Source organism: Pelodiscus sinensis, chromosome 10, assembly GCF_049634645.1.
Source record: "Pelodiscus sinensis isolate JC-2024 chromosome 10, ASM4963464v1, whole genome shotgun sequence".
In the NCBI taxonomy this organism is placed as follows: Eukaryota; Metazoa; Chordata; order Testudines; family Trionychidae; genus Pelodiscus; species Pelodiscus sinensis.
This window is the reverse complement of record NC_134720.1, coordinates 40479968-40499662: the sequence shown is the minus strand read 5'-3', so window position 1 is coordinate 40499662 and position 19695 is coordinate 40479968. Positions and strand designations below refer to the sequence as shown.

Here is a 19695-nt window from a genome sequence, read left to right as displayed (position 1 = left end):
TTACTTAAGGAACCATGGGGGGTGCTTTCGCACCCTTCATGCACACACCACTGCATATGGGCCTGTTTTGTATGCAGTTTATTACATGTTGCCTCTTCTGCATTTTCTAACACTAGAAACAAATTGAATGTTTGTATCCCAGCACTTTACCGATCATGTTTGAGGAAGAATGTAGTGTGAAAAGTTTGAAAATGGAGGAAAACTCAAGTCCAGTTAAATTGGTTTTTGGGTTTGCACTAATAAACAAGAGGAGTCTACCTTTGTACACTGTATTCCTTATACTCTGTTTTTCGAATAACATTTCAACAGCTCCATAACCTTTTCTCCCATTTTAAATTTTGTTCTGGTGTTTTTATGGTGACATCATGCAGACCAGAGGTTACAAAATGTTTTACATGAACTTAATTCCTCTTCTACTAGTGCAGTCTGATCTTTTTATAGCAATTGATGAACAACTATGGTTTTAATCTGCCATATATGCAAAGGCACTCTTTAAAAAGCTATATTTGCCAGTAGTGCTTCATTCTATAAAATGGCATACATGAATAACTTTTAATAAATCTATGGAGGTGAAATGATAAATTTTGTTTTTCATACACATTCTTGTAACCAATGATAAATTAATTAGCTAAGTGATGTGAACATGCTCCAAAATAACTCCTTTCTTCAACAGAAGTAAAGGGAGCTCAGCAACTTATGTGTTTGGGTCCCTTCATTTGCTCTGCATGAGTTTCTGAAGCAGTTGGATTGTAAACAGCCACCATAATCAGTTCATAAATGTTAAGCCCAGAAGGGCGTGTAATGATAATCTAGTTAAAACCTCCTACATAACACAGGCTTTAGAATTTTGCCCAGTAATTCCTGTGTCACACCCATAACCTGTAGTTGAATGACAGCATATCCTCCAGAAATACACTTGCTCTTAATTTAATCAGACGTTGTGTTTTTACTATTACTGTATAAACTCCACCATTCCATTTATGTATTTAACACTAAAGTACATGGTCCTGCAAACTAAGTAAAACAGCAAACAATCCCCTCCCACAGAAGTTTACTTTTTAAAAGGAAAGAACAAGGGTATGTCTACACTACAAAGTTAATTCGAACTAACAGCCGTTAGTTCGAATTAACTTTCATAGGCGCTACACAGGCAAACCGCTAGTTCGAACTTAATTCGAACTAGCGGAGCGCTTAATTCAAACTAGGTAAACCTCATTCTACGAGGAGTAACGCCTAGTTCGAATTAAGTAGTTCGAATTAAGGGCTGTGTAGCCACTTAATTCAAACTAGAGGGAGGCTAGCCCTTCCCAGGTTGCCCTGGTGGCTACTCTGGGCCAAGCCAGGGAAACTCGTCTGCCCCCCTCCCAGCCCCGGAGCCCTTAAAGGGGCACGGTCTGGCTACAGTGCCCATGCCAAGTACAAGCCTGCCAGCACCTGGCACGGCACGAGCCAGCCACCTGCTGCCACCCAGCCCTCCGCCTCTTCCCGGGACCAGGCTGGCGGCTCCCAGGAGCTTGCCCGGGGCTGCAAGAGGGGGGCGCCCGCCTGGTCAAGTGCGGAGATCATGGACCTCATCCAGGTTTGGGGGGAGGCCTCCAACGTCCATGACCTGCGCAATAGGCACAGGAAAGTGGCTATCTAGGGCAGGATAGCTGCCAGCCTGGCCACTCAGGAGCAGGTTTGCATGAAAATCAAGGTGGTCCAATGAGACCCCCAACCCTGAGCCCTGAGCTTAGAACATAACATAAGAATGGCTGTACTGGGTCAGACCAAAGGTCCATCTAGCCCAGTAGCCTGTCTGCTGACAGCGGCCCACACTAGGGACCCTGGAGGGGATGGACTAAAGACAATAACCAAGCCATTTGTCTCGTGCCATCCATCTCCAGCCTTCCACAAACAGAGGCCAGGGACACCATTCCTACCCCCTAGCTAATACCACTCCATGGACCCAACCTCCATGACTTTATCTAACTTCTCTTTAAACTCTATTATCGTTCTAGCCTTCACATCCTCCTGTGGCAAGGAGTTCCACAGGTTGACTATTTACTTTGTGAAGAAGAACTTTCTGTAACTAGTTTGAAGCTGCTATCCATTCCTTTCCTTTGGTGTCCTCTAGTCCTTCTATTATGGGAACTAATGAAGAACTTTTCTTTATGCACCCTCTCCACACCACTCATGCTTTTATATACCTCTATCATATCCCCCCTCAGTCTCCTCTTTTCTAACCTGAAAAGTCCCAGTCTCTTTAGCCTCTCTTCATATGGGACCTGTTCCAAACCCCTGATCATTTTAGTTGCCCTTTTCTGAACCCTTTCCAAGGCCAAAATATCTTTTCTGGGGTGAGGAGATCACATCTGTACACAGTACTGAAGATATGGCGTACCATAGTTTGATACTTCCCCTCCTCCTTCTTCCCCGGCTTCCCCCTTCCCTCTCCCTCCTCCCAGGTTTCCCCCTCCCCTCTCCCACCCTCTCTCTTCCCCTCTCCCACATCCTTTTCCCAGTCTCCCCCAGTTTTGTTAAATAAAGAGTTTCTATTTTTGAACACACATGTCCTTTATTTTGTACATCAGGAAGGGGGGGGCTGAGGAGGGGTAAGTGGAAGGAGGTGAGGGAGGAATGGAGTACAAGCCCCTAATGGGGAGGACTGGAGTGGCTCTGCGGGCTCTTCGGGGTGGAAACTCTCCTGCAGCCCCCCGATTGACCCCCCCAGGATGGCAGCCTGTGGCAAGTGCAGCCGGGCTGATGGCCGAGTGCTGTGATGTGCCGAGTGTGGGCAGTCAGGGCACTCCAAGTCAGGACTGCTTTGCTGTCCCTCATCGAGGTACACAAGCAAGCGGGGAACCCTGAGAACTGTCTGTCCGGAGTGGGGGTCGGGTCCCTTTAAGCACAACACTCGGCTAGCCTGAGACAGCAGCTCCACGCTCTAAGTCCTAACCTGATGCCCTGCCGGCACTGGTTCCAGCCAGCCTTAACTTTGGATCCGGGTCCACTCAATGTGGACATGCTAGTTCGAATTAGCAAAATGCTAATTCGAACTAGTTTTTAGGTCTAGATGCACTAGTTCGAATTAGCTTAGTTCAAATTAACTAATTCGAATTAAGTTAGTTCGAATTAGTGCTGTAGTGTAGACATACCCCAAGTGAGTATAATACAGAACAAATACGGGGTGCAATTATCATAGATAAAATCCATCACAGTACAGCTAAATCCTCAATAGTTTGATTTAAGGAGGGAAGAGGAAGAAGGTGCTTGGTTGATATTAATTAGGACGCTTTTCAAAACTGAGAAACACGTAGGGTTGCCAGGTGTCCGGTATTGATCCAGACAGTCTGGTACTTTTGCCTCCTGTCTGGTTAAAAAAAAAAAAAAAAGTCAGAAAATACTGGACACTTAAAGTGTCCGGTATTTTCTGATTTTTTTTTCCCCCGGCTAGGGGGTGAAAATACCGGGTGCTTACAGGGTTTCGCAGGGGAGCTGTCCAGCTAAGGAGACAAGATGGCGGATGGCCACCGGCAGCCTGTTAGGGTCAAAAAGCCTCAAAAGCATTTCTTAAAGGGTCCATGCTGGTTGGTTTTTTTGTTTTTTGTTTTGTTTTTTAGCTTAAGATCTCTTGGGGTCCTCTTGCTCCACAACTTTGGTTTCCCCCCTTTTTTTCTCATCAGAATTTTTTCCCTGGTGGTTTTTTTTGGGGGGGGTGGCGGGTTAGGGGGAGGGAGGTGTTAGGTATTTTTGTGTAAACCATCTGGCAACCCTAGAAACACAGCATGAATGAGGGAATATCTTTAAAGTGGGAGCCTGAAAGATGTGTTCGTAACTCAAAGTGGTAACTTTAAAAGTCAAGCCTAGGCAGTTATTTTTAAGTCTGTTTTTATACAGATAATAAAATGTATTTACAATAGGGATGTTAAATTTAGATTAACTAATTAAATAGTTAATGGGATTTCCATCGACTATTTGATTAGTCAATAAGGGTGCCTCTGCCTTTGAACTGTAGCAAGAGCTCTGCTGGGGCTCTTGAGCATTTCAAAAGCAGAATTGCAGCAGAACTGGTGAAAGTGGAGACTGCATCAGTCCCTGCTCGCACTGTTTCCCGCTCTGCCTCTACCTCCCCTGCCTCCTGTGGAGCCAGTGCTGGGGGGAACCGGCTTTTAAGCCAACGCCCGCATCACCAGCTCCTGCTCCCCCCTTGCTGCTTCTCTCTGATATAGGCAGCAAGGGGGAAGAAGCGACTAGTCACATCACTAGTTGACTATCCGACAAGCTTATGCTTATTGGATAGCTGACTAGTCGCTTACATCCCTAATTTACAATAAAGAATACTTTTCAGTAGGACTAAATTTCCCCCTGCCTCCCACACTGGTTGTTACAACAATGACTGGTTTTAGGTTTCTTTAAATGTGACCATTGTACTTTCACCTACTCCCGAATGTGTTTTCAGCTTGTTACTGTTTATGATAATAATATCCCATAGGAGATTAAATGCAGACTGAAGTAATACTTTTCTGGCTAAATGTTCGGATTTTAAAATCTCAGGAATCCTTGTAACCTTTTATCCCAAGAGCATGAACTTGACTTCACTTGCTTCTAATATGATAATTAACTGTCCTCTCAATGGTTCTGAAGGCATGTTTCTGAAACAACTTTATAAAGACAGTGTGACAGACATTACAGTTTCTTGATGGAATTGTTATGTTTACTTTCTAACTACATTAAGAAATGCTAGCAATATAAAATATAAGCCCTGGTTGCTGGTAAAGGTAGAACCTGTCTAGTCCCGCACTCTTGGCATCTCAGTGGTTCCAGATCAGAGAATTTTCTGGACCATGGGAAGTCAATATTGCCTAGCAGCATTACCAACATTTTCACTGCTTACTGGGTTTATAGAGGACAGTTAGGGGTAAATTAGAGCTAAATAACAGCACAAAAGCACAGAGCTAGGACTGGTGGCTATAAACAAACTTTATGGGACCGCAGGAAACTTAAATGTCCATGAAAAGTGGACATCTAGCTAACTAAAATCATTCCCGGTGACAGATGTTTCTGGACCAGAGAGTTCTGGACTAGAGAGGTTCAACCTGTGTAAAAAATGTAATAACCATTAACCATATCTTGTATTTCTATATAGCCTTTTAAGCTCATTGGATCCCAAAGCTTTTTTTTTTTTTTTTTTTAAAACAAGCCCAAGGCTTGATTCTATAAGGTGCTGAACACTCTGGCCCTGAACCCACAATGTAACTACATCCATAATAATACCACCACCTATGTTTTATCATCAGGGATCTCAAAGTGTTTGACAAAGGTAAAGAAGGTCAGTAGCAATATTCCCATTTACAGATGGGAATACTGACACAAAGCGAGGTGAAGTCACTTTTTTATGGTCACCCAGTAGGCCAATGGCAGAGTTGAGACTAGTGTTCCCTATAAACTGTGCACTTGGGCGGCTACCCAGGAGAGATTCAAATGCCACCTAGCTCATTAGCAGAGCACCCACAGCACCTAAAGCTGGCTGTATGTGTTTCTACTGATAGTGCACATGCTCACATGCCTCAATGCACATAACAAAATTTATTCTTCACATGGATGGAGAAATTAGAGGGAACATTGGTTGAAACTAGCACCCAGGTCTGCTGAGTTGCCATCTAAGGCTCCATTTTCTATGCCACGCTGCTCTGAGAAGAAACCACCATCCTATTGAAATCAATGGATTAGGACTAGAGTGCTCAGTACCTTACAGGATCAAGTCCAATATAAATTGCTTGTTTTGTTCATTATTCAAGTGCAAACCTTTCTCACATGAGAAATAGCAACTGCTTTACAGTTCACAGCAGCACTCTGCAATATTTTAGAACAGAAATTAATCTTAGATAAAGCTTAGGTAGGGTGAAGTCTTTACCTAGCTGGAATGAGGCCAAACCAAACCATGATTATACTACCATGTGTTATTACTGAACTAGCAGTGCTATTTTTCTGTTGTCTTTAGACTGCCCCAGTGAATATTTACTAATGAATATGAGGAGATTTGAGGAAGTCCCATACCTGTGGCTAAACAGTCGCTAGGTCCCCAGCTTTCCCAAGTTTCACTTATGTGATGCCTGATCCAAAGCCTGGCTTCATCAACTTTGAATACATCCATAGTGGATAGCTCCATAGTTCCAAATGAGCAGCATAGTCGGATGGGCGTATGGGCCCTGGGACAGTCTTGCCCAATCTCACTAGGGCTTTGAAAGTCATTCAAGGACCTCAAATTTGACCATGGAGCAGCTAGGGAGGCAGTGAAGGGAGCAGAGCATTGAAGTGATAAATTTTGGGTGGCCTGCACTGCTCAACAGACCTGTTGCCATTGGGGTTGTTCAGGATACAGTATGCTCACAGGGCATGAGTGTGTGTATCAGTCTAGTCAACATGGTGCTTAAAACTATGGGAGATGTGGGAGACCTGCCTGTGCACAAGAACTCCCAATGTTGCTAGCCCCTTTGGAGCTTAACTAATGTGAGCAATGGCAGGACACTTAAGCTACTTCTACGCTGCAGGCTTTTTGTGCAAAAACTCTGCAGTGTAGACGTAGCCTTAGAGTATGTGTACAGTGCAGTTAAAAACCTGTGACTAGCCAATGCCAGCGAGCTCAGGCTCAGAGGGGGGGCTAATGGGCTGTTTATTTGCAGTATGGACATTCAGACTTCAGCTGGGGCTCTCAGATGGTCCCAAAGCTTTGGCTGCCTAAGCCCTAACATCTACAGTGCAATTAAATAGTCCCTTAGCATCTGCCCTGCAAGCCCAGGTCAGCTGTTATGAGCCAGCTCCAAGTGACTAATTGCAGTCTAAACATACCCTTAGAAAATTTCCTTAGTGGAGGCAGGGTCATTGAGGCTTGGTTTGTGTTTGACAGGGTGGGGCACAGCTTCCTGGCAAGCATTCAGCAGAAACAGGAGTGGTGAGCATTTATGTCTCTCTGAGTATATCAGCTGTGTCAAGTTCACGAGGCCTTGAGGCTATGTAAGAGTTTAATAATCTGAGGATACACATCTCTGACTGTGGAGAAATGTGCCAGCCACTTTTTCAAAGCACTTTAGTTTGCTCCCTTCCTGCCTTTTTATAAATCACACTGCCAATGTCTTTCTGGTATTTCTGCCTTGTATTTATACCCTCTTCTTTACTAACCTGTGGCTCAAAACATGAGTTGTGCTCACATTGTTATCTGGATTTCCCCACTAGGAAGTTTGCCAATACAAAGGTGAGCATTACAGTAGACTTTAATTTATGGGGTAGAGGTTATGGCTCTATCTCACAAAATCAGGTGATTGGACAACAAAAAGGCAAATGCATTTTAATGTTGATAAATTCAAAATAAAGCACATTTGAAAAAATAACCCCAACCATATTTACAAAATGATGGGGACTAATTTAGCTATAACCACTCGAGAGAGATCTTGAAGTCATTGTGGATAGTTCTCTGAAAAACATCCATTCAGCAGCAGTCAAAACAGCAGACAGAGTGTTAGGAATAATTAAAAAAGGGATAGTGAATAAGACAAAAAAAATCTTATTCCCTCTGTATAAATCCATGATACGCCCACATCTTGAATACTGCATACAGATGTGATTGCCTCATCTCAAAAAAGGATCTATTGGCATTGATAAAAGTTCAGAAAAGGGCAACAAAATGATTAGGGGTTTCGAATGGGAGCCATATGAGAAGAGATTAAAAAGACTGGGACTTTTCATCTTAGAAAAGAGGAGACTAAAGGGAGATACGATAGAGGTCTATTCAATAATGACAGGTATGGAGAAAGTGAATAAGGAAAAAATATTGGCTTGTTCCCATAACATAAATGAAATGAATAGGCAGCAGGTTTAAATCAAACAAAAGGAATTTTTTCTTCACACAGCTCACACTCAACCTGTGGAACTGCTTGCCAGCGGATGTTGTAAAGACCAGGACTTTAACAAGGTTAAAAAAGGAACTAGATAAATTCATGGAGGTTAGGTCCATCAATACTTATTAGCCAGGATGGGTAGGAATGGAGTCCCTAGACTCTGTTGGTAAGAGGCAGAAAATGGATGACAAGAGAGGGAACACTTGATGATTACCTGTTCTGTTCACTCCTTCTGGAGCACTTGACATTGACCACTGTCAGAAGGCAGGATACTGGGCTAGATGATCTTGGGTCTAACCCAGTATGGCCATTCTTATGTTCATCTGACCAGAAAATATTTAGGTTCTTATCCCAATTCAGTTTACAGACAGAAAACTCAGAAAGTTGTATCTCGGAAAGGGAATTTCAAGGCATGTGGCAAGGGCTGAGGACATTAAACCAAATGAAATTGCCAACATTTGGAACCATAAGGTTACAAGAGCATAATACCATTCTAGGACTCCCTCTGGTAATATTTCTAAGATAAAGAATTACTTAGCCTAGCATACTCACTCTCCTTCCTGAAGACCTGATGTTAAGAGACATAAGGACCAGCCTCATCTCTGGCATGCCTGATGAAGCTGAAGGTCCAAGCAGGAAGAGTGTTGAGTGGCTAAGTGAGGGCTGGAAAGATACTGCCAATGGACCAAATCTGACCTGCCAAACTACTGGATCCAGCCCACGGGCTACCCTACTGGGTCACTCAGGCACAGAGCAGCCAGCTGCTTCAGAGCAACCTCATGGTGCTTTAAGCAGCTGGCTGCTCCCTGTGCCAGGGCCAGGGAGAGACTTTGCGCACTGCTCCCGCTCCATTCCCAGAAAAATCTTTCAGCTCCCATTGGCCACTTTGAGCTATTTTGCTGGGAGTGGGGGCAGCCCATAAATACTCCCCTTACACAGCACACGCCATAGGGAGCAGCCAGCCATTCTGAGCAGCCTGAGACTGCAGCAGGCAGGGAGCCTGCCTCAGGGACCTGAAGGGCTACTGGTCGGAAACCACCTAGTGAGCACCTCCTGGCCAGATCCTGCCTCTGGTACTCCAACTCCTCTCTCTCCCAACTCTCTGCCCCAGGTCACCAGCCCCTACTGCCCCAGGTCCCACTCAAACCCTCTACACCCCCTGCCCCCTTCCTCCAGGTTGCAACTTCCTCCCAGACCCTGCACCCTCTCCTACATCCCTTCCCCAGGCCAAAATCCTCTCCCACACCTATACCTCGTCCAGGACCCTGCATTCCAATCCCCTGCCCCAGATCACAACCCCCTCCTTCACCCAGACTCCCTCTCCTCTACCTTAAGCTCCCTTCTGCACCCAACCTCCATTCCAGATCTCACAACTTTTCCATAGAAAAGTGCAGCCCTTGACCACCTACCAGAACTAAGCTAATCATTGATAGAAGGTATATAAAGTGCAGAACACTGGAATATTACACATAGGTCAAGAAGCTGTATCAATCCCTTTTGCATTTTAGCATAGATACTCTATAGAACCTTGGAACTACTTGAGTCTGGCCTAGCCTACCATGCCCAAATTTTGTTTTCTCACCCTAAAAAGTCTTCAGATACACTTACTCTATAGGTTAATGGATTGTGGCACTTATCCATACATATTAGTGAGGATTATCTCACTCCCTAAACCATTGCCTTTGGCCTTTCTCACAAATTTTTCTGCCCTGTAATCTGTCCTGTGGTTACCAACCAGTTCTGGACACCAGATAAACCAGCTCAGCTCTAGGTTCACTTCCCTTATTTAGTTCCCCAAAGTCAAAGAGCAGGCAAGGTTGCAAGTGCTTATGCTAGCTTAGGGTATGTCTAGACTGCGGGTTTTTTCCAGGATACTGGAGGTATCCCAAAAAAACTGCTGCGTACAGGGAACACGTTTTCTCTTCTCCTTTTTTTTGTGGAAGAGCAGACACACTCTTTCAGAAGCCCTGTCTTCGTTCCACGAGGAAGAAGGGATCTTCCAAAAGAGGGTTTTTTTTCCAAAATTTGGCCCAGTGTAGATGGGCCAAATTTTGGAAAAACCTCTTCTGGGAAAAAAAAAAAAGCGGAAAAAGGTATGCAAAATGCAGAGCGCATTTTCCGTACCTTTTTCCGCAAAAACATTTTAGTCTAGACATAGCCTTATTCTACTAGTTTACTTTAGCTGTTCATACAGGATACAGGCCTATAGGTTTCTTGCATTATAGCTTAATATAAATAACTATGAATAGCTGGATATAATAACAAATTAGTATGAATCATCCCAAGAAAAGTATGTTATCTGGTATGGCAGGCAAGCAACTTAACCTTATAGACTACATCACATTGGCATAATATTTTCTATACTCCTCCCCCCCTCCTTCCCCCATCTCAAAGCCCCTGTATAAGGCTCTTACTGGGATGATTTGAAGGAGGAAGGGGTTGTGGCAAGAACAATCACACTCAGTTGTTCTGAGCTATGGATTGGAAGGGTGTACTGCAGCTCGGTCATAAATTAGATCACAGCTGTATTTTACAGAAGGACTGAACCAAGCACTGGCAGCTGTTGCTCAGCATTGATGTCATAGCCTACAGGCATGTTTGTCTTCCTCTAATGAGTTCAGCACAGTTACTTTGATGTGTTGGCATGAGAACTTGCCCATGTTTGTGTAACCAGTTTGACTGGACCTCCTTCCCAGAACTCTTTGTGGTAGCACCCTAATGCCACATGTGCAACTGATGCCATCCTCCAGGGACTCTCAACTGGTAAAGCCGAATAGAAGAGCTGCCCATGTTTTCTTAGAATGCACTGCTTAGAAAAAAATAAAAACCAGATGGTTAATCAGACTGATAGGTGTAGATCAGTGGTGGGTAGTTTGTGGCCCAAACACTGTATGCAGCCCATTGGGGTTCTGTGTACAGCCCACAAGTCATTTTGTTTACCATTGACCATGCACAGGGATGCCAGAGTCTACTGGTTTTCATTTCCATCTTTTTTTCCTACTGGTATTACTAAAGTAACATGCACTTAAAGCAAGGGCACGTGAAGTGAGGTGCGTGCTGATTGCACACAACATTATGAGGAGATCTGCATGCTCCCTCTGCATCCAAAGAGCTGCTACGAGTCAGTTTGCACAACCCACGAATTCTAGGTACACAAGTGCAGTTAGCAAGACTACCCTATCCTAGGAAGACCATCTTGGTTTTGACATGAGATGAAGGAGGGCCACTCATGTAGCCTGCTCACTAACCTAGGTTGCCTTTCGCTGGTGTAGATGGATTTATGCTGGCAGAAAAGTTGCTGTGTGGACATAAACTGACCCATGTTTCCAGTAACTGGTTACATCCACAATGCCAGTAACAGGCAGCAAAGTATTTGCTGTAATGCAGATAAGGCTTTAGTCTTAGTATTTCCTCTTCTCTCTCCCAGGCTGGCGGTTCTCATATTTACCCCGATTCAGTGGGTAAAATCATAGACTCAAGCAAAGGTCAGGTCAGTCACCGCTTGCCTGTAACATTTATCCAGTTGCCAGTGGCTTTGCTACAAGCAAGAAGAGCCCACAGTCAGAGCCAGTCTATGATTCCATATACAGTTTGATTGTAAATTCCTAGGGACAAGACCTTCTTGTCTAGTAACCAGCACATTCTCAGTACCTGCAAATGATAACTAATATTTGAAGATATTAAAGATACTTCTCAGACACCTGTCACTTTAGTAGCTAAGCACAATTAAGGCAAAAAGAGTGCCTGGATCTAACAGAAATTGCTCCTTCTCTCCATACCCTGGGATATGTAAGCTTGATTGTTTTTTTTCCTTTGATTAGTTTGTGACAACAGTCAATGTAACACATTTAGTGGGAGTGGGCTGGATCCATCACTTATATAATGGGTGGCGCTTGGAGGGAGGCCTCATAGGAGCAGGACAGAAAGACACCGAAAGCATGTGATAGACCTGTGAGTAACTTGGCAGCTGCTGATTCACTAAAACACTTTTCTGTAAAACTGGGGTTCCCTCTCCATAGAGAATGTGAGCAAAAATGAACAATCTGGGCAAGACCTGTCTGCTCCTTTCTCTGAAAGGGCTAATTGTTGCACTACACAGATCAGGCAGAAAAACTATTTCACACATTTTCTTTGTCTAAAGAATAACCTCTCAGAACCCCCACAAGACCCACAAAGGGTCAGATCACAAGTGGTGTAAATCAGCACAACTCCACTGAGGTCAATGCACCTAGGTGTCTACACATTACATAACTTTACTGAACTTCTTTGAACCTCAACGGAAGTTTGGGGTAGTTCTTTGAGCTTCACTGACTTACTTTCCTCCTAATATAATGTGTGTGAGAGAAACCCTCTGGCATTCAACCTTGAATTAGATTTTCCTATGGGAGGAACAGCTGGAGAACAGCATAATCTGAAATTCAAAGATACAAACTGTCTAGTGCATTCAGCTTTTCCAGGGCACAGTTGATACTTTTTATATTCTTTTTATTGGGAGAGCTCTTTTACAACACAAAGCACTGGGGTTCAGTCAATCCAATCATAAAAATTTTAGAACCTGGCTTCCTGAGAAGCCACCTCTTTCACAGTGTGGTATGACACAGTTTATACAGGCTGCTGGGAGACTAGTGCCTCTCCACTTCCGAAGTGGATAACCCACCCCCCACCTGGTCTACTGAAGCTGTGATTTGTAAAACTAGGCATACTTCAAAGCCTGCCTCTTTCAACAGACACATGTAGTGAAGTTGGCTCAGGGGCTTCTTCTATAGCATGATGTATTAACATTAATTCAGCTATTTGTACTGAATATTGACTTTCTAAATTTTGTAAAGTGCCACAGATGGGAGGGGAGATTAGCTTTATGGCCTCAAAGAAATAAAACCACGGCAGCAAGGAATCTGCTGTCATGCAACAAATCCTGTTTTCAATGGGATTGCTCTGAAATATGATTTATATTCCCCTAGTGCTGAGGCGTCCTGGTCATGGACAAAGAACCCACTGTGCTAAATGCTGCACAAACGCAGAACCAAAAGATGAGTTCTGTTCCCAGGCGTTGTGTCTCTGTGTTTATGGGAATGGTATGCTTTTGGATCATGAATGGTTTGATACGGTAGCCTGCAGTAACAGGCTCCCAGGCTTACCACTGGAAAGCAATCAGGGAAAATAAAAGTTCAGAGATGTAGTAAATAAAAATAGCTACTTCTTTTTGTGTGAGCAACCAATGAAGTGCACATCCTTAAAGCCAAATGGAAATGCACCAAAAGATTAACATTTAATAGTAAAACCCATTTCCAAATGGCACTTAGACTCCAAAGCGTCCTTTGATTTGTCTTTTAATTATTTTGATTGGGGATGAGGGAAGAGAATATTTTAGCAAGTTTTTTAAGTTATACCAGTACCCCGCTAAGGGCATGGTGCAGCAGGCTCAGCCCAACCTGGTCAGAGAAGCCTACAGCACGGTGTGCCTGTTAAATTATATGTTTAACTGGTTAACATTTTAAACAGGATTTTATTAGGGATGTAAGTGACCAGTTGAGTGACTACTCAACTATTCCCCCTGCCCCGCTGCCTCTGTATTAGAGGCAGCAAGGGGGGAAGAAGCAGGAACCGGTGCTGGGGGGAGCTGGCTTAAAAGCCAGTTCCCCCCCCCCCCCCCCCCCCCAGCACCGTCTCCGCAGTGTGGGGGTGGGCAGGGGAGCCAGAGCCACAGCATTCTCCGAGCCGGTGTAAGCCCCAGGAGCTAACCCCACTGCAGCGCCGCACTTTAAATGGGCTCTTGCTACATTTGAAGAGTAGAGCCACAGCGATCCTGGAGCCGGAGGTAACTCTGCTGTGGCTCTGCACTAAAGAACTAGTTGATTTCTCCCTTCCCCCTTGCTGCCTCTATCAGGCTATGTCTACACTACAGAGTTTTTTCGGAAAAACGGGGAAGAGGGAGCTCTTTTGAAAGAAGAGGAAAAAGCACAGGTGCCCTGGTGGACACTCTGTCCATAGTTATCACAGCTTAAATGCAACATAAATAGCGTCCACACTGAATGGATGCTAACTTTCGAAAAAAGAGATCATTTTTTCGATGCGCTTTGGCAGTGTGGATGCTGTCTTTCGGAAGAAGGTTTCTCGGAAGATCTGGAAAAGCTTCTTCTGAAAGATGCCTGCTGTCTAGATGTAGCCTCAGATAGAGGCAGCAAAGGGGCAGGAGAAGAGGGGATCCTTCAAAGCTGCAGCATTTCAAAGGAGCAGTGCTACACAGCTGATCCTGGGCTCAGCTGTGTGGTGCTGCCCCTTTGAAATGCCACCTCAGCATTTCAGAGCAGTACTGCAAAGAGCTGACCCTGGGCTCCATGCAGCACTGCCCCTTAGAGAGGCTCCTTGCAGTGCTGCCCTTTTGAAATGCTGAGGTGGCATTCAAAGCGGCAGCACCACGTGGAGCCCAGGGTCAGCTGGGGACTCCCCAACTGATCCTGGTCTCCATTTCCACAGAACCTGGGGTCAGCTGGGGAGTCTCCAGCTGATGCCAGCTTCTGGGAAAATGCCGCACGGAAGCTGGGGTCAGCTGGGGAGTTCCCAGATGACCCTGGGCTCTGCATGGTATTTCAAAGCAGCAGCACCACATGGAGCCAGGGTTAGCAGGGGACTCTGAACCTGGGTCAGCGGGGGACACTGGCCCTGGGCTGCACATGGAGTTCCTCCTTTGAAATGTACAAGAGCCCCAGCTCCTCCCTCCCACCTCTGCTCCCAACTCTCCCACCATGGTTCTGGAGAACCATTATGCTGTTCTGGATACAGGAAATAAGGAATCACCCCCTAAAGCAGAAGAGAAGAAGCCTTGTATCCCCAAGGCTGGGAGGTCTGCAGCCATCACTGTGAGGAGGAAATGAAGGGTAGTGATGGTTGGAGACTCCCTTCTGAGGGGGACGGAGGCACCCATCTGTTGCCCTGACATGTCATCTCGGGAGGTATGCTGCCTGCCAGGGGCCCATATCTGAGATGTTGAGGATTATCCAGCCCTCCGACCACTACCCCATGCTTCTCATCCATGTGGGCACTGATACTGCATGGTGTGACTCAGAGCAGATCAAGAGTGACTGCAGGGCTCTGGGAGTATGGGTGAAGGAGTTTGGAATGCAACTAGTGGTCTCCTCAGCCCTTCCTGTCAAAGGTAGGGATTCAGGCAGAAACAGGTGCATCCTGCAGGTGAATGCCTGGCTGTGAAGATGGTGTTGCCAGGAAGCTTTGACATGGTATGCTGTTCCAAGAAGTACTGCTAAGCAGGAATGGGGTTCACCTTTTGAGGAAGGGGAAGAGAGGATTTGGACACAGACTAGCTAACCTAGTGAGAAAGGCTTTAAACTAGATTCAATGGGGGCAAGTGACCAAAGCCCACAGGTAAGTGAAAAACATGGAGACCTAGGAGATGGGTCAGAAATGGGAGGGAGCATGGGCTATAATAGTAGAGATAAAGGACAGGCAAGGAAGAACTGGAGAGGCAAAATCAAATCATTATTTTACATGCCTGTATATAAATGCAAGGTATATGGGAAATAAGCAGGAAGAACTTGAAGTGCTAATAAATAAACACAAACATGACAGAGATGTTATCACAGAAACTTGGTGGGATAATACACACAACTGGAATATTGATATAGAAGGGTACAGCTTGCTCAGGAAGGATAGACCGGGTTGCAAGTGCTTGGGATAGTAGGGTCATAATTCAAAATGATCTGGACAAACTAGAGAAATGGGCTGAAGTAAACAGGATGAAGTTTAATAAGGACAAATCCAAAGTACTCCACTTAGGAAGGAACAATCTGTTTCACACATACAGAATGGGAAGTGATTGTCTAGGAAGGATACTGCAGAAAGGGATCTAGGGTCATAGTGGACCACAAGCTAAATATGGGTATGTCTACACTACCCCGCTAGTTCGAACTAGCGGGGTAATGTAGGCATACCGCACTTGCAAATGAAGCCCGGGATTTGAATTTCCCGGGCTTCATTTGCATAAGCCGGCCGGCGCCATTTTTAAATGCCGGCTTGTTCGAACCCCGTGCCGCACGGCTACACGCGGCACGGGCTAGATAGTTCGAACTAGCAAGCCATTCCGCACTATCGTTCCACGAGGCGTACAGATAGTGCGGAATGGCTTGCTAGTTCGAACTATCTAGCCCGTGCCGCGTGTAGCCGTGCAGCACGGGGTTCGAACAAGCTGGCATTTAAAAATGGCGCCGGCCGGCTTATGCAAATGAAGCCCGGGAAATTCAAATCCCGGGCTTCATTTGCAAGTGCGGTATACCTACATTACCACCCTAGTTCGAACTAGGGTGGTAGTGTAGACATACCCTATGAGTCAACCATGTGACATTGTTGCAAAAAAGCAAACATGATTCTGGGATGCATTAATAGGAGTGTTGTGAGCAAGACATGAGATGTCATTCTTCCACTCTATTATGCACTGATTTAGGCCTCATTTGGAATATTGTGTCCAGTTCTGGGCACCACATTTCAAGAAAGATGTGGAAAAAATGGAGAAGGTCCAGAAAAGAGCAATAAAAATTATTAAAGGCCTAGAAAACATGAGCTATAAGGGAAGACTGAAAGAACTGGGTTTGTTTAGTTTAGAAAAGAGAAGACTGAGCAGGGACATGATAGCAGTTTTCAAGTATCTAAAAGGATGTTACAAGGAGGAGGGAGAAAAATCATTCTCCTTGGCCTCTGATGATAGGACGAGAAGCAATGGGCTTAAACTGCAGCAGGGAGGTTTAGGTTGGACAATAGGAAAACTTCCTAACTGTCAGGGTGACTAAACACTGGAATAAATTGCCTAGGCAGGTTGTGGAATATCTATCACTGGAGATATTTAAAAGCAGTTTGGATAGACATCTATCAGGGATGATCTAGATGGTGTTTGGTCCTTCCGTGAGGGCAGGGGACTGGACTTGATCTCTCGAGGTCCCTTCCAGTTCTAGTATTCTATTATTCTATTTTTTTTAAATGCAGAGCCAAAGCAGCGGTATGGAAATTCCATCCACTACTCAATTAGCTAATTAATCATTACTTAACATTCTTAGATTTTTATATCCCTACTTTCTAGTATGCTTCTGCCAAGAAAAGTGGTCAGCCTTCCAAAATAGAGAAAGATCTCTCCACCAAGTCCTTTTTTTTTTTTTTTTTTTTTTTTTTTTTTTTTTTTAACCTCCCACTACAGGCAGTCCCCGACTTACGCAGATCCTACTTACGTCGGATCCGCACTTACGAACGGGGCTTTCTCGCCCCGGAGGTCGAGGTGGCGGATTGCTACCTGCGAGCTCTGGGGCGAGAAAGCCCCGTTCGTAAGCTGCTCTGGTGCCCCTGGTCTGCTGGAGACCGTCTCCAGCAGACCAGGGGCACCGGGCGGGTTCCCGTGCTTCTGAGGCTTTGCCAGAGCAAAGCCTCAGAAGCGCGGGAAGCCGCAGCGGCGGCGGTTCCCCGCGCTTCTGAGGCTTTGCTAGAGCAAAGCCTCAGAGGCGCGGCACCCCGCTGCCGCTGCGGCTCTGCTCCCGTGTCCCTGGTCTGCTGGGGGGGGGGGGGGGGCGCAGCTAGTGTGCCCCCCCCCCCAGCAGACCAGGCTTTTGTTTTGGACCCTGGGTCAGAGCAGCTGGGGCGCTGCCGATTGGTCCTGCAGCGCCGCTCTGGGCAATACTGGACCAACCCGGCAGCACCCCAGCTGCTCTGCCCCAGGCATCCTGATTCAGCCGCTGCTGGTCAGTTTCAGCAGTGGCTGAATCAGGACGCCTGCCCCAGGCGTCCCCAAGTCAGCCGCTGCTGAAACTGACCAGCGCTGACTACAGGAAGCCCAAGGCAGAGTTGCTTTGCCCCAGGCTTCCTGGAATCAGCCGCTGATCAGTTTCAGCAGCAGCTGACTTGGGGTTCTTAAGTTGAATCTGTATGTAAGTCAGAACTGGCGGTCAGTTTCAGCAGCGGCTGAATCTGGACGCCAGTTCCGACTTACATACAGATTCAACTTAAGAACAAACCTACAGTCCCTATCTTGTACGTAACTCAGGGACTGCCTGTAGTAGTTTCATCATCATAGCACACACCCAGTAGGTGGTGTGGCCTGATATCTCCCTTCCCCATCCCCTCTTGGATTTCCACAGCAAGCATGGGAAAACATTCATACCCTGCAGGCACAATTACTATATAAGCTGTATGTACACTGAGAAACAGATCTCTACCCTTTTGGCCTAACGGGCTCTCCCTTAGCTGGTAGCAGCAGGTCCTTTATCCTCTCTGGGCAAGATGCATAAACAAAGTCCAAGGAGTCAGATAACTGAATTACACCCTAAGTATGTCTGTGTTTCAGCCAAGAGCATGCTTCCCAGTCCAAGTAAATGGACACGCTCTAGCTTTAGTCAAGCTACTTCATTAAAAGTAGTAGTGTGGCCATGAACAGCAGCTCAAGCTAGGCACTTGAATATGCCCCAGTCGATTAGGTGGGTTTCCAGAGCTGCTGCCTGTGCTACCTTAGCCGCACTGCTATTTTTAACTTGTTGCTTCGTGCAGAGCTAGCACACATCAGTTTACCCACACTTGGGAGAGCCCTTCCAACTGCATTATAGACGTCTATTCAGCCCATATATGGGGGAAAGTTAGGCCAGTGCGAGATTGCTTGTTGCATCGCAACAAAGAGCTCTGCAGCTGGCAATAAATTCATGCCCCTTAGTCACAAACTCCCTGCTCTCAATCTTGTTTTCAGTAAGTGAAACTATTCCTTGAAGAAACTTACTGAAATTGAAAAGATTTGTTTTTCAGGGTGAATCATTTACACACAAGAAAAATACACATATGGCACCTTTTTCCCAGGGATTTCACAACTTTCTAAACATGAATTAAGCCTCACAGCCACCATCCCTCCAAGGCAGGTATTACTGTTATCAGTTTAGAAAAAAGAGCAAACTGAGATGCGGACCCCAGCTCAGTGAACTACTCGCACTCTTTCAGCCTGTAGAAAGGAAGGCCGACTTTCCTGAGTGATGCAATTCAAACTAATAAAGTCAGTAGAAAATTAGTATCTTTAAGGTTTCGTATTTTCACTGGAAGTATAATAAAATCTGTGGTTGTGGGGTTTTATACTTACATTTTCCCAATACACTATGAAAAATGCAGAAATTAATTGTAATGATATAACAAAATGACTACTGTATATGGGTCTGCTAGAAGAAACTGACACACTGTTCAGCAGTTCTAAGTCCTGTGGTGCAGTAGTTTTCAACCAGGGGTACATGTACTTGTAATGTTGGGGGTATGCAAATATCGTCCCAGGGGTCTATCAATTCATTTGTCTAGTTTTACAATAGGTTACATAGAAAGCACTAACAAAGTGAGTACAAGCTAAAATTTCATATGACTTTTTATATTGCTATATATATTACACACTGAAATGTAAGTACAACATTTATATTCCAGTCATGAGAGGCCATGCCCCCAGCCTCTCCTGCCTCAGAGCACAGGGAAGGTGGGTGGCGGATAGCCCCTAGCTTCAGAACATTGGGAGGGCAGGTGGCATGCAGCCCCCAGCCTCCCTGGTCCCAGAGCACTGAGGAGGACATGCTGTCCCAGCCCTGGAGCATAGGGAGGCTGGGTGCTGGGGGGGCACCTATAGTCGGTTTTCTGGGGGCAGAGTGTGGGCAGGACCAGGCTGGTGGTTTGAGAAGGCAGTGCCTTCCCCTGCTTAGCATACCCAGCCACCCATGATTCCAATTAAGGTTGACAACCACTGCTGTGAAGCTACCCATTTGTTTTTCAATCTACCTGCACTTTTCAAGTAGGAGGGTCTGAATTC

General features: G+C 45.5%; 1 protein-coding gene across 3 annotated transcripts in view; it reads left to right on the top strand.

Annotated features, from left to right (window-relative positions):
• NCEH1 (neutral cholesterol ester hydrolase 1) overlaps window positions 1-19695 on the top strand; it is a 43003-nt gene that overhangs the window by 9639 nt on the left and 13669 nt on the right. The window lies entirely within an intron of this gene.